Below are 16755 nucleotides of genomic sequence, written 5' to 3'. Positions count from 1 at the left end.
TTTTATTTTGATCTTATCACCACTCCCGCTTTCAACTTTCTACGCTTTCAGCAATACACTCGTACGGTAACATACGGAATGACATTCAACCATTCAATGACTATTGAACTGAATCCGCGGCTATGCGTTTTCACTTGTGCGATGCCCCTCTATCTCACTCCGGGCATTTCACTCACCAGAAATTCGATTTCTTTACACTTTACAGTTTTACTGTTATTCTATAATTTATAGTTATTGTTGCCTTTCACAGCGTTCGCTTTTCTGCTTTTTTGTTGTTACATTATTGTTATTTCATTGTATTTTCATTCATTGGTTTGGAGCAGCAAATATCTTGCTTGTCGACCATTACTTGCGTGCCCGGATTCTTTGTTCATCTGCCGTCAGCGTTGCGACTGAGTGATGCGACTTGAGTTGTGTTTGAAGTAGTACTTGGCATTGCTGCGGCTGCTTTCCTATCACTCATTTGTTGCAACCGAGCTTTTTAGATCCCATTATAGTATGTATATCAAGTTTTCTACTGCTTTTAATGTATATTTTTTTGTTGCTATTTTTTTGTTGTTCCTCTTGCTGCACTTCTTTTTGTTGTTACTCCACTTCAAGACACATTTTAATCACTCATCTTTGAACATTTGTCTACATAGATTATTGCTACCAAATTCAGAACTTGTCGTCATTGCATGTCGCTTATGCTTATTGTTGTTTTTGTTGTTATCTGTATTGCTTAGTCATCGTTTTAAGTGTTGCTGCTGTTGATTGTTTTAAGTTTGTCGTTGCAATGATTCGCTTCGCCGCAATCTGTTGAGATTTTTGAGGCTTTCTGCTGCAATTCTTCTGGTGTGGCAGTTTTGTGATTACGAAAATAAAGCTGTATGTGAATATACTCGTAGATTGGCTTGTACATTAGATAGTACCACCTTACAGCAAACAAAAAATCAAGAGTCAATTTTCCTTACACCCCAGCGACCGAAGTATTTTTGCAAGACAATTTCGATAAATAGTTATTTTTTCACCCAACCTTGAGATCGTTCTTTTTAAATTTTTCGGTGACACCTAAGTATGTACATTGGGCAAAAAATATAAAAAAATATGAAATATTGTACTGGAATAATCAAAAAACTTCCTTATCAATTTAATGTTCCTTGGCGTGATCTGGTGCGTAACTTCCAGAACGGGGTTCTTGAGGCCAGTGAACTTTGGAAAAAAATGTATCCTCGACACAATAACAGCGATATATCATACTTTAAGATCCGACTAGAAATGCCGAAGATATGACGAAGAATGTAAAAAGACTTTCCTATGTTCATCAAAAAAGAAATAATAGCTAATAATCGAAATTGCCTTGCAAACATTTTTAGACACACGAGTGTACGGCGAACTGTTTTTCTGGTATGGTCTGGGGTACATATACATATATTAGGATGGTAAACAATTTTCACTGAAAAAATGCTAGGAATTGGTTTTAAATTTGTTTTAAGGGGTTTGACAAAATTCGATTCGGGTTGTGCAAGTGCTTTCCGTATTCCTAAGCTGGTTATATTAAATTGCTTTATAGTCTCCATGTATGTATATTATGGTGGGTCAAATTGTTCGGACGAAAGTTTTTCGACAAAACGGATCGTATTTTCGGTATATATAGTTAATTCTAAGAGCAAATGTAAAAGAAACTATAAGTCGGAAATGAGCTTCAAGCCTGTGCATTTTTAATAGAAAAATTTACCTTTTCTTAAGTTTTTTTCGCTCTATGCCAGTATTAAAAAGGGTTGACCTTCTGTTACAGCTAATGGTTGTAAAATACCTATATTCTAGCTTATAACATTTTAAATTGATTTATCATGTTATGTTCAAGACTATAATTTCACATACATTACAGTGTTAAATTTGTTTCATAAGTTGTAGAACAAAATTACCCCTCATTCAGTGCAAACAGAATTTTAAGCATTAAAATACACACACTTTACATATATGCAAAAGTTTTAAGAAAAAAAAATTAATATCGTGAAAAAGTAATTTTTTCTTTTAAAAATATGCAGGCCCGAAACTCATTTCCAACCCATTTTTTCTTCTACACTTTCCCTTAGAATTATCTGCATAATCAGAAAATAACATACGATTTAGTAACAAAAAAAAGTCCACCCTAGTGTGCACATATTAATCCCTAACCACGAAAATAATGTAAGCGACATTTTTTTCTTTTCAAATTTAGTTTTTGATGCCGAAATGCTTTCTGAGGTGTTCAGTATCAAAACATAAATTTTGCAAAAAATGTCCTCATACAATATGCATTACCTTCTTAACTGGCGATTCAATGGTTTCTGTATCAGCTCCTGGATGGAAACAAAAACCAAGTTTATAGTATGTACCCATTCCCAAATTATTTTCATCTGAAAGCTCTTTTCCAACCTAACCAACGAACCAACCTAATATGCATTTAAACCAGTTACGCTACATTTAATTTTATATTTTTCCCGTAAATGCGTTTCTTAATGCTGGCTTACTTTTAGTATGATTTTTCCATTGCTACTATACACTTGATATAATTTTTCTAGTTTTTAGTTTCTTTCTTCCCACGCGTATTAGTTGATTGCTTTGAGGTTTCGCTGCTTTTGTTTTTTTTTATGTTACACAAGTTTCTGAACGCAGCCGCTGGTTACGTTGGTTGTTTTGGTTTTTTGTTTTTATTTTTCGTTTGATTATTCTCCTTGTGCTTTTGATCTTCTGTACTCGATCTCGTTCAGCCTCAATGTAATGCATGCAATAGCTTGCGTCATACATACATGTGAGCATAGATATAGGGGAAGTAAGAATTAGTCGTATGCATATTTAAAGAAGCTGTGAGTTGTAGCTTAGCACTAGCGCACGGAGTGGGAAGTTTGGTGCCATACTTTTTTCTATCAGACACTCACTTAAAGCTTGTTTGGTAAATATTATCTGCTACTAATTTACTCCATATTCGCTATACATGTTCCATGCATACAATTCTTATAAAATCTTTACTTGGTATGTAAATATAGTTTTATTTATTTGCCTTTCGCTGGAGTTTCCATTGATTAATATATATCTTATCAGCTCATTAGTTCCATCTGTGTTTTTGTTTAGTCAAAATATAATTTCCTTTAATTCAAACGATAATTTACAAATTTTTTCTTAATTTCACCAAAGTTGATTGCCGCTGTCCACCATAAATAACCTCGCCTCCTTTATTAGACAACGCTGCATTATTAAATTTTGTTTCAACTGCAATAAAAAGAAGAGAAAGCAAATGTCGTTTTTAATATTGCTGCAACTCAGTTTTGGTTTTTATTTCCTTAATTTACATAAATTAAAATAAAACTAGCTATAAAATAAAAATGAAAGAAACGAAAATCATTGTTGGAGCAAAACAAGTGACAAAGTATTGGTTATACTTTATGGCCTTTGTTGTGGGTTAGGCATAAAGAAATTGCCTATAATTTTTCAACGAATTTTAGTCATTTGGTGAAAAAATACTTATATGTACATTGGACTTTCCCAAAAACCAAAGTGGTTTTGTTTTTAACACATACAGTCTCATATTATTGGTTTTGACTTAAAAACTATCCAAATAAAATTTTTGGTATAATATGATATTACTATACTCCCTACAGCATTAGGATGTAATAATTAGTAAATATGCGTTTTTGGTTTTTACCAGGCAATCAAAATTTATTCAAAGGACCATTAATTATAATATATTTCCAAAAGTTTACACAAAATATAGATATATCGGCATCTATTTAAAGAAGGATTCGAAACAAGATTAATTATATTTTTTGTTTTCAGTTCTCCTTTTGGAATATAACAAAAATGTTCTTTAAAAATTTTATCCTTCAAGCTTTTTAATTTTGAATGCATTTTGGAAAATCTTATTTGAATTTAAATCCTCTGAATATATAAAAGGATATTAAAGGATAAAAATTTCCAAAATGTTCTACAATTGCAGATTTTGAGGACATACAAAAATGGTTCCACTAGAAAACACATCTCTTTGCCCCGCAATTACCTGCACATTAGCAGAAAGCGCTTTTAATTGCTCAAATGCTCCTCTGCGACCCCCAACATCAAAATTTAAAACAAAAAAAAAAACGCTTAAAATCGCCAACCTAGGAAAAACATAGTTTCAGCAATTCCTAGCCGACTGGCGAATAGTGTAATTGGCAATCAGGAACACCAAGTAGTGTGGAAAATCAACTAGTATTTTCGTTGACATCTTCAAATGAGGATGAGAATTCGGAAGATGGAATCTTTGTATTAACACTTTTTTAGGTATGTATTAAATTAGGATAATGAATTGTAATACATACATACAAAAAGGGCTGAATGTTTTAGGTCAAGGCATTGAAAATATTTCAATGTTACAAATAATTACTAACAGACGTTTATTGTTAATACTCATGTGAAAACGTCAACGTGACTTTAAGACAGCACGTGCGAGTTAAACGCAAGTTTATTAGACTGTGAAACGTGACGGTACTCTTGAAAAGGTCAAATACTCTTTTGATTTTTTTATAGTGTGAAATCTATTCTGCAAAAGATCTCAGCAGAATATCAGTCTGAATTATAAATTTGCGTATCTAAATAATTTCACCCAAATATGCTTCAACTTCCAAAAAACGATAGAAGTTAATTTTTATTGTTGTCACTTTTACACGTTTATCAATGAAGTCTCGGCCTTCCATACACCTGCAACTAATTCTTTTAGACATTTATTTTTCAATGCCTAAGATAAAACCAAATTTTCTTTATCTACAAAGATCAGTAAAACGCTTTACTGTTAGACTTCACTGCAAACTCTGAGTCATTACTACAGCCCTAAAAGCATTAGAAGCAGCAGCTGCGGACTATGATTATTTAATCAGTTAAGACTTTAATTGAAATTCCAAAGTTGCCGCCACATTCTCAGCAATTTGTAGCGCGGCTGTGCCGTTGAATTTATTTGCTGCAGAGGCTTTTAAGATAATGGCGTACGATAACACATAGCATGAACCTTAGCGTCGAATTTGCGCCACTTTATTAATCAATAGAAAAATTTCAAAGTGAAAAATATATTTACAAAAATGTTGAAGTACAGCGATTATACGCAAGGCTCTTTTTAAGTGTTTATTTAGCAAGAATTTCATGGTCAGCGAAAAAGATGTGTTGAGTGACTAAATCTAAAAGCTGCTATTCACACGCTGGTAAGATGTGAAATACTCTTGGAAAAAACAATAAACATATATTGATGAATGTATGCACTTAAAAGAAGGTACATAAAAACTGAAATTATTTTTAAAGTAAATGTTATTAAAGCATTTAGAGAAAAAAAATAATGGAAATCCAATATTCATTTGCATAAATTTGTTATGCTTAGCAGTGTTCATGGGTTGTTTTAGATCTTTTAGAAGCTTAAAATATTTAATAAACTAAAGAGCTTGTACATATTTTCAAACAAATATTTTTCGTCTTCAAATTTTAAAATCCCTTCAGAAGCATAAGATTATTGTAAAAAATGCGGTTTGTTCTGTAGATAATGATTCAATAGAGGTTAAATGAACATATTTTATTGTCAGCCCAACATTCGTTTTTAAAATTTTTTTAGAACATTTCAAAAATTTAGAATAAAATGTTGAATTTCAAAATCTAAAATTTACTAACAAAAACCCAAAATCTTGCGGTAATAACTGCAATTTTTTGGATAGATAAAGTTCCAATTGAAGCTAAGTGATAATTTTGCGACTTCAGTCCAAACTTTTGTTTTTAACATTTTTTTTCCGAAAATTTTCACAATCTTTAAATAAAAAAAAAATAAAATTTTGCTCAATTTTTAATATATATATTTTTCCGTTAAATCATAATCACCCCTACATAAAAATCAGAAAACAGCAAAACTAAAGTTCTTACAATTTACTTATGAGCAATTCTTTCAGAAAAATGTTTCCCTTTGTCATAAAAAGTTTAAAGCCTCAGAGTTATTGCCCTTTCTCAGTTTGCAGTCGCTGAAGTTTACTAGTATTTTCTGCATGCACTTCGCTCTGCTCCCACAGGCATTAACCCACTAATTAAAGTTTGTGCCTTAAGTCTTTCGTTCGCTACCTTACAATATGCAACATGCTTAGGAAATTTTTAATTAAATCTTTTCTTCGATACACAACAAGCACTCAATTAAAAAGCAAACTCTGTAATTGTGAAAGTGAATTTTTTGGGTCAATTACTGCGCAGCCAAAGAACAACACGCAGCTGAAAGTGAAATTTCTTTTTATGGCAGCATATTTCCGAATTTTATGCTTGAACTGCGGGAATTACATTTTTTTACTGCCGCAACGAAAGCAATTTAAGCTCCTCAGTTATTTTTATTATTATTTTCTGTTATTTTTTGCAATCTTTTTTTTTTTTGCTTTTGCTCTTGCGTTCTCAATGCTGCCCAACCAGTTATGAGCATACCAAGTTTGCCAAGTACGCATATCAGCTGTATGTATGGTTTTATCTGCCTGCACAGGCGTGCAACATAGAATTTGAGCACGAAATGTTACAATGAAAATGAGAATTACAGCGGTATGCAAAAAAGCAAGAGTGGTTTCTTGATTGGCACCCAAATAAACTGCGCTGCGCATGCGCATACGCCACCTAGACTATGAAATCGTGACTCGTTTTTGATTTATGTGGCGCGCAGTGATGATTATGCAATTGCGAATGTCGCTTTTGTTTTTTTCTAGACAAATTGAATTCGTAAATTATATTACTTTGTTGTGAGTTCTTGCAAGAATGAGTTGCATTTGAAATGCTTTGGTATGTTTGTAGGTTATAATACATGTACTTTGCACAAAAAACTGATAAAATATTTAAAGAAAAATTGTAAAATTAGAAAATGTTCAGCAGTTTAGTACAAAATATTTCAAGATACAAGTATCCAACCAGTATACATATGTATAAATTTACATATATATTGTATATTTTAATTACTTTTCGCCTTGAAAATCTTACGAGCAGGGCTAAGCCCTTCACTACAGTCAACAGCAGCTTACGCAGTAGGTAAGTGGGTAAGCGCAGAAGACGAAGAAGACATGTCAATTAAAATCAGAGTAAAATACCACAAGCCACTAAAGCCATAAAAAACAGCTTACAATGACATACATACTCGCAATCGCAAAGTGTATTTGTAGATTTCTCACATTTTTTACGAGCACTTGGCGACAGTTGATTAACTGGTGACAATAACGAAAATCTGTTGGCAATGATATAATCATGAAAATGAAAAACAAATAAAAAATACAAAACTCAAAAGCTAAAACATCTATTTAGTCGATCCGTAAGACTTTTACGGCATAGCAGAAATAGCGAAATATTTCACATAAATACACTCGTACGATGAAAATTACAGTGAATTGCATGCGGTAAGCAACATTTGCATTACCTTTACCACCAACACGTAATGAGGTCGCAAAATTAGAAAGATTTAAGCAATAAACCATAAAAATGTGTGAAAATCAAAAATTTCAACAGAAATGTGATGATTTAATTATGTAAGATTTAACACAAACAATACCGGGGAAAAAATTTCATGCAGAAGAAGTACATATTTATATAAAATACTAAAACTTCAAAATAAATCCACTCAAATTTCTTTTTGAATGTGGCATGTGGCAGTAGTCTAATGGGGCAATTCTGGCTGAGATAGTAAAAAGTCTTTCGTAAGAAAATAGATGGCAAGATAGTTCGAGAAACTTTTATTATTCTAGCACAAAATCCATAGAAAAAATGCGCTCTCATTCACCACTCGTGGTGAAAAGCTATTTTGAGAGAAAGCACTTGTATACCATTTAGCTCGCGTCGCAAAACATGGGCGTATGCAGAGAGATCCGAGTTCGAGTCTCCGGGCACCGGATTTTTTTGGTTCTCTTTTTTATTTCTTTTTTGCTTTAATTATTATTTTTTCATTCTTAGATTTTATTGCTTGAAAAGAAAAATATATTTATTTTAATTTCAATTAATTTTTAGAAATTTACTTTTTCTTTTTTAATTTAATTATTTTTTTAATTTTTAGATGTTATTTAAAAATAAAAATATAGTTGTTTTATATCATTTCACTTCATTTTAGGAACTCTTCTTGATTTAATTTTTCTAATTGTTTAATGTAATTTTCTTTAAATTTTAATTTTTTGTTTTTCTTTTCTTTTTTAATTTAACTTTTTTCTTTTTCTAATCAATTTTCGAATTTTTGGATTTTATTGTTTGAAAAAGAAAAATGTCTTCTTTAATTTCATTTACAGTTCAAAACCATTTTCATTAACTTTTGCACAATTTTTATTTATTGTTTTCTTTTGAATTAAATTTTCTCTTATTTATTAGTTTTTATTGCTTTAAAAGGGAAAAATGTATATATTTTGTGGCAAATTGGAGTTGCTAGAATTTCCCTGTAAATCTGAATCGCACTTTATTGCATAAAGTTCGTTTCTTGAGTCTTTTGTTTTGGCTCTTCAAACATTTACAAACAAATACATTACCCATATCTTTGTAGATCTTTGAAGTAAAATGATATTCAAGAATAAAAATAACTGAAATTTAGAGTTATTCTTGAAAAAAAGGATAAGGTTTGGTTAGGTTAGGAAGGCGTGTATAAAATGGACCACACTTTCACTCGGATTCCCATAGCCGAGGGTAACTATGCAGAGTGAAATGATTTTTTTTTTTAACAGCATTAGCCTACTGAACCAACAATTTCTATCCCAAATGAAATTAGAGACATCCAAGAATTTGGCCTCCGCTATCTCCAAAATTGAAATACGAATTTCATAGACTTGTCATGGACGGACAGTTGACTGATCCGTTGTTGTTCGATTTGCCTCTACCTTTTATGCTACATTCAATAGTGCACAAGGGTTGCTCCATAACATGTTTTAATCGTCAAAAATCAAAATTGAGAAGATTTATATGATTTCGTGCAATTTTTATTGACTTCCTGAAAAGCTGTTTGGTGGACAAATACTCTATGCACACTTATCTAATAACAAAAAAATTTAGCTGCGTCGGCCCGCGTCCCTCTTGTTAATCTTCCACAGACTAGATGCTCAGCATTGATAGATTTCCATATAAACTGCTGCAAAAAATAGTAATCGTGATCCTTTTAGATAGCTATATAATATGTAGTACCTTCTTCTAAGAATGAAGATTTAAAAAATATTAAGTAGGAAGCAGATATGTTAGATATTATGCGGTTTAAAAAAATGGTTTTTGTACTTAAACTTTTTAAACTTTTCTGGTTAAAACTAAGATATACATAAAGCGAATTTCATTAAAATCGGACGCCCTGGTGAAGTACAAAGAAAAATTACTACTGATAATCGATAACAGCAAAAACGGAGTCAAATTTTTACCTTTTTTCTGTACTTTATATGGGGCTCTTCCAATGTGTACCGGTAAGGATTCTTACGCAAAAAGGTAAAATATGCATCTAATTTTTGAATATCTGAAATTTTAATTTTGTTAAAATGATAAATAAACGATCTTTTGAGTATTCCGCATAGTAACTTTAAAGGTAGTACTACTCCTATAAACTGCCTACTCCTATAAAATTGCGTTGACTAATATTAAATTCAAGCAAAGGCGCAGGTCATTCAGTTTGCGTCTTACAGCCTCTGAAAACAGGCATGCTAAAAAGTTAATTTAAATAGTTAAGAGGTGATTTATTGTATGACGCTGTGGTTCCACCAACACAACTTCTGTCAAATTTTCAGCCATCCCCAATAAGTCGCAGCGTCATAAATTGTCGATAAAATCTATAGATTTGATATTAGACGATCAGAGAAGACGAATATTATTTGGTGCTGTTGGACAGATTCGACATGCATAAATTTGAAATTAAAACGACCGCATCTAGCAAAGAAAAAAAATGAACTTTTCTGACAAGGCAGTGCCTGATTGACCACGGGTGCAGTCGCCATAGGAAAATCGCTGGAATTATTTATGTTCCGAATTGCTCTCTCCTACAACATAATCTCGATATTTGGCTTCTAAGACTTCTTACTATTTCCAAACCTGAAGAAGTGGCAAGAGATTTTTTGGAGCGAATAAAGAGGTCACTTCTGAAATAAAAGGCAGTTTTGAAAACCTTCAGAATGAGTTTTGAAGTAACAAAAACTATAAAAAAACGCCACACTAACTCAAGGAGCTTAAAGCAAGCCAAATATGTTAAAGTATCAAATTCTTTTTTGCTGAAAAAATATGTTTTATTCAAGTAGTCCTTGAGTGAAAGAAGTTGAAATTTTACATTTGTGTATCAAAAACAGAATAGATGAAAGTTTCTGTTTTTGTACTACCGCTACCAACTTATATGAATTCCCCTTGGAGTAATCGATCAAGTTCCAAAATTATATAAAATCTTCCAAAAGCTCAAATTTGTAGAGCACATTTTCCTCCAAAAGCAAAGTTTCGTTTCTTTTTGGAGCCACAAATATTAAATTTTGGTACATTACCAAAATGTAAACAAATTTCTGTGTTCCAGAAAATTTTTCGTTACATTTTTTAATATGTTTTTAGAGTTTTTTATCATTTTTTAAATAATTCTTTTTCAATACTTTGAATTTATTTTATTTTTATTTTTTAATTGGTTTACCCAAAAATAGACGCATTTATTAAAACAAAAATAGTAAATCTGCAGCACATGTCATAAATATTCACAAAAAGGCCCAAACAATGCGTTATAAAATTAAAAGTTTCCTTAAATTAAACACTTACATATATTACTTTTTAAGTACGCACTTTGTCAACAGAACAATGAAGAAAAATGTTCACATATATCTCCATTAAATTGTACGCAGCTTATTTAACTACCATAATTTACTACGTGTTGTTGCAACACTTTTGTATGCAAGAAATACCTGAACAGAAAATGGGAGCAAGTTTATGCCGGGTTACCAACACAAAGACTCAATAGCTTAAAAAATTAAACTGGCACTAAAACTATCTTAAAATATGTATGAAGCAGTGCTCTCCTTATGAAACAACAAAATACTACACACACTTGTTTTATTTCTCATCTCTTGGCGCGATCTATAAGGCTCGAAAAATTCACTTTTATTTGCCTTAACTCACACATAAACATTTTTAAGTATCCGCACAAGTACATACATACATATGTAAGTGAGCGCATATTCACACAGTTTATTGCCATTTTAGTACGAAATAATGCACAAAAAGTACAAAAAAAAACCCAAAAAAAATCGAACAATTAAACCTAAAAAGTACGTGCCAACGATTATTTTCTACCAATCTTGCGTGCGCCACATTACATTACAAATATATGTACATAGTGTATGTAAGCATCAATATTTTTTCACGCAGTGTACACATGTCACACTTGAACGCACAAATTTATGCGTTAAATTACAAAAGCAACAAAAATAGCAAATATTCCACACGACACGGCTAGTTCCAACCAACCACAGCCGCAATTTATTTAAAAAAAGCCGGGTCTACGATCGCTTTTACACACTCTTTACCCTCTAGCCAGTGTTGCCATTTTAGCCGTTTTCCGGCTAGATTTAGCTGGCTGCGATATCAAAGAGCCGGAGAAAATTCGATTTAGCCGGCAGCCGATTTGTTAGCCGTTTTGCAATAAAAAGGGAGTCGTTTTTAGCCGATTTCGCTATTTGCTGTATTTTATTAAAATTTAAATATATGTACATACATATAAGTTTCCATTTTTTACATATTTAAATCTATTAGAAACTGCTAGCGTTATCTCGGAGAAAATTTTCATGTCGCACTGTGTTAAGTATATAAAATTTCAAGAATTTTTTCTAATACAAAAAGTCTGAAAAATACTGGGCCGATTTAAATGATTTTTATTTTATGTGAATATACAGTGACCCAAATATGAGCTGACATGCGACATTTCAGCTTATTACCAAACACCATTTAAATCCAAATTTCATATTTTATACAAAATAAATGAAAATTATGATTGTTTTCATTTAAAATTTTATTATGTATAGTCAAGTGCAATTTTGGGGCGACCGGCTTTTCCGATATATGTAAATTAATGGCGTTTTCTTTTTTCGACATAATGTTGGCCTGTTTTCTTCAGGCTTTTCACAGCTTCACGTGTTCATTTCTCAAAATATTACCTTCGACTAAGCAAAATACTTTATTCTAATATAGCCATTTTTCAGGACAAAATGTAACCTAGGGCAAATGTTTTACAATGTAAAGCAACATTTTTGAATAAAAAAGAAAACGCCATAAATTTGTAATTGATCTCTTTTTTTATATTTAAGTTATACAAACATGACTTCTGATGTACGTATAACGACAGTTTAAAAGTGTGTAAAGCTTTGCTCCGTTTAACCTTTATCAACTAAAAAAAAAAATAATGATTTTACTATTCTTTCTATTTGCGATTTTTTTTTTTTAATAAAACATGCGAATTTTAATTGAAACAATTTAGCCGTTTTTAGCCACTTTTTTTTGTTAATATAGCCGGTCGGTTCAAAAAGTTCTGGCAACACTGACTCTAGCTTGGACCTAGACATGTTTGTTGTTGTGATTTTATTATGTGCAACATGTTATTGTATTCAAAAGAATTCAGTGAGGTTTTCGCGCGACAACTTTTGATTACTAATGACTTTAATTCAACGCCACAGCTACTTCACTCCAGTTCGCTTCACTGCGTTCTGCATATTTCAGTTGAATTCTATTCATCTGTGCTCTTGCTTGTGGTTGTCCACATTTTTAATGTGGCAACAAATCAGCAACGACTGATACATTGTTTCGATTACAAAAGCAGCTAAAAAGTGGTAAACAACCACAAGCAACTGCATTTTAAGGCAGAAGGTGGACCTGGGGAAACAATTCCGTAGCATAAACTTGAATTGCTAGTTGCAATTTTTTCATATCAATAAAGCATTTAGTGTATTTGTTGTTATCGCACTCGACATGGCGATCGATATTTTTATCGTCATCGCTATCACTTTTATTTTCGTTTCGATCATTCGGTCGGTATTTTTTATTATTACACTTATATTTATTTTTATAGCTATCGATATATTTATCGATTTTGGTTCGATTTTGCACAATGATATCAATATCATCTCGATATTCTTGCCACGCTTTCTAACCTCAGCTTTACTATTATTGATGGAGTTGTGCCGTTTTCTTATCATATTTAAATAGCTTCGCATATAGCTTCATATTCATCTTCTTATTGAAATCTGCCTTTCTAACTTATTAGTCTTTCTTTACAAAGCATTTAGTAGACTTTAAATTATCGTTATCGATATGTCGATCGATTCTTGTATCATCGTTGTAATAGTCGTTTCAATTAGTGTTTATTATCATACGCCTACTTATGTTTATTTTTATAGCTATCGATATACCTAACGATTTTTGCCATTGTTATCGACAACAAAATAAATATCATTTCAATAATGTTCCCAGATTTTTGAGGCTTAACTTCATTATTATCGATAGAATTGTGCTGTCGTTATCGATATTAGTATCAGTGTTGTTTCGGTATTATATTCACTAGTTTTCCTTCTAATCACATTAAAATAGATTCATAACCTTCATGGCCGCCTTCTTATTAAAACCTGCCTTTACAGCTAACTCTTTTTTCTTTATTTATACATTGTTTTCGTTGTAATTATCTTTAAAATACTTTACTCAGATTTTTTCTTTATCGTTTCATATATATTTTTTTTATCGATATCAGTTTCGGTATTATCATCGTTCCGATATGCACGTTTGTTTTCATGTGCAAATCAGCACTTTTAATTTGTTCCTTTTTCTCCTCTATTTGTATCGCTATTGATCTATTGATCGATACCAATATCATTTTAATAAGTTTTTCTGATTTTTCTTCGTCGGCTTCGGTAAAATGTTTGCTATCTTTATCGATATCGATCTACATATTTATAATCAGTATTTTTTTTCCTATGATAATCGCCAGTGCTTCTCATCCGCTTTCATATTCGAATTTGTATCTGCATACACTATGCCATTTTACTAACAAAATAAAAGAATAAGCGTCAAGGATCTACAATATACCTGCAGAAACATATATACATATGCAGCTATTTTTGATGTCTTTCCTACATAGTATATACTTATGAGTTCTACGACCGGCAACGCCATTTGTTTTAGCAGTAGCTTGACATTTAAATACGACTTAAGACGCATGCCTACTCATAAACCTTCGCTACACAGACAACGAGTCCCACGTTGCGTACTTTAATCATTGGATTTATTCGTACATTTATTTATGTATAGATATTTTTCACATCATTCTCTACGCGTATACTGTATGTCATGTAATGCATGTGTTATTATATTTCTTGATCACAAATTTAAATAAACAGTGATGCATTGGCTTGCCCTCGGGCAATCCATCTCTTGTAACTCAAGTTGTTTACATTTCCATACATGAAGCTCTGCAGATTGCATCTTTCCTATATATTAGAGCCTCCACTTGGCCTTTTATGCGCATAATTTAATAGTTTTCGTTTACGGATATACGTATTTATATCAATCTTGGCGGAGTTTGATAAGACAAGAACTTATTGTAATTCGCAATGGAATTCGCCCAAAAAGAGCTTATATGTTAATTCGAGGGAAATCAAAAGATGTTTTCCAATGTTTTCCTCCACGTGCAGCCTCAGTATTTTGTCATAACGAACAGTTCAGATTTATATTTTTATTTATAATGGTTGAGTCTTTTATAAGTATAAGAAAGAACTACTAACAAAAGAGTATATTCACGTAGACTTAATTACCAGATTCAACATCTCAATGCATTTTCAATACATTTGAAGTAAGATAGGGCATATTTGAATCGAATTCTGAGATAGGACGTTTTTCAATAAAATTCGGAAATAGGGCGTTCTTGAAAAGTTTTCTGAGATAGGGCGTTTTCGAACTGGCTGCCGAGATAGGTCGATATTCCACTCAGCACTCGATATGTAAATAGTACCTTGAAATGTTGATTTGAATAATCATAATTTGCAATTAATCGAATAATTGAGTTATTCAATTAAAATGTTGAATAAGCAATTAATCGCACAACCCTACTTGAGATAACTAACTGATTTAATGAGTATTTACATGCAACTGAATTCAAACCCGGCAAGAGAAAAGATGTCGATTTGTATGAGGAAAGACCAAAAACGGTTATTTTGATCATAAAACTACTTTCACATATTATACCTGGCAAAAGTGCCATAGCTGCTGGTACTTATGGATACGATCTTTTATCACATGATCTTTGTTAGATGAAATTTTCTTCGACAGCCTGTCGAATATATAAATGATAAGATCATAATCAGGGCTATAACCGAATCCATCGTAGGTTCGATTTTCGTGAAATCCACGTAAATGCTATCACTGAATCCGAATAGCTACGAATGTGAATTCGAAATTAGAATTGGAGAGCCTTCCTTGAATCCCTTCGGAATAAAGGATCTTGCAGGTACTCTACGGCGAGCTTTGAATGTCGGAACAAAATTTAAAACCGATGAATCTTAAAAAATAATGCGAACAAGCTGCTTTATTATCAATGCTATTGTGGCTTATTAACATTTCCTTTTTAATATTGTTATTGAGCTTTGTACCACGATTATGTTTATTAGGGAAAGTGGAAAAAAACAACAAAGTCTAAGCGATAGAAGTTATAGCCGCTATTTCGGATATCACCACATTTCCTCACCAGACTTCTTTTTTCTAGATTTCAGCAGGGATTGGAATTGATTGGAATACATCTGACCTCTTTGTATTGAAAAGAGGAAACTCTGCATCTTCATCGCCTATTTTTCTCCTAAACGTTTTCTTCCAAAAGAAAAAAAAACAGAAGAGATATTTTAATTTATTATTTCAAATCTGAAATTTTGACAAATTTTGGTACGGCCAGGAGATAACTCAAGAAAACTGTAAGCTTGTCTAAAAAACTGTTATTCACAGTTAAAACTTTGAATATGGCAACATTGGATACAATCCAACTTCTTCAGTAAACTCCCGTAAACTTCAGTACAACAAATTTTATCAACCTTCGACGTTTCATTGAGCGTAAATGCACTTTTAGTTGATTAATTTCATTTAATTTATCTCTGTAAAAATTCTACGCTTAAGTAAATTCTTAATGTTTTTTTCCACTACATGATTCCTTAAATACCCAAAGAATTTTCGTTTACTTAAGTAATTTATAAAATCATAATCCAAACAAATAGCCTTATGCATATAATCTATCAAGCAATCGTTGGCGATGCCATATACTGAGCGATTAGGCCTAAAGCAATATTTCATGCAACGCAGACATAGCAAGTACATATTTATAGTAATAATATTTATCATAACAATTAAGCTTAGGCTATAAATGAAAATGATGAGGTGGGCAAACAGAAAAACATTAAATAAAAAAAAAAACATGTACAATTAATTACAGTACGACAGAGTGCTTGTACATATTTACGTATGGCTTGTAGGTGTGTTTTTTTTATGGTATGTTTGTATTGTAGTAAAGTGGCTAACATCATTGTTGTTGCATGCCTATATTCGGTGCTAATTGACAGCTTGTCGTGTTAATAAAAAAATGTGTAGGAAAGGTCAGTGAATATAAAATGAAAATAAATAGTAATAATGATAGGTGCATACATATGTATGCCTGCATGTGTATGAAACGTTATACCTTCCGCATATTAATTAGCATAAATCGATAATGAAATATTTTTTTAATAATTTTCATGTAACTCATGAAAAAACTATTTTTCCGAGGTATGC

The 16755-nt window shown here is 31.8% G+C and overlaps 1 protein-coding gene across 3 annotated transcripts in view; it reads right to left on the bottom strand.

Annotated features, from left to right (window-relative positions):
* The window catches only part of LOC118739135 (general transcriptional corepressor trfA-like), a 109737-nt gene that overhangs the window by 50338 nt on the left and 42644 nt on the right, over positions 1-16755 (bottom strand). The window lies entirely within an intron of this gene.

Source organism: Rhagoletis pomonella, unplaced genomic scaffold (assembly GCF_013731165.1).
Source record: "Rhagoletis pomonella isolate Grant_MI unplaced genomic scaffold, Rhpom_1.0 Rhpom_scaffold_00005, whole genome shotgun sequence".
In the NCBI taxonomy this organism is placed as follows: Eukaryota; Metazoa; Arthropoda; class Insecta; order Diptera; family Tephritidae; genus Rhagoletis; species Rhagoletis pomonella.
This window is presented reverse-complemented; position numbering and strand designations above follow the sequence as displayed.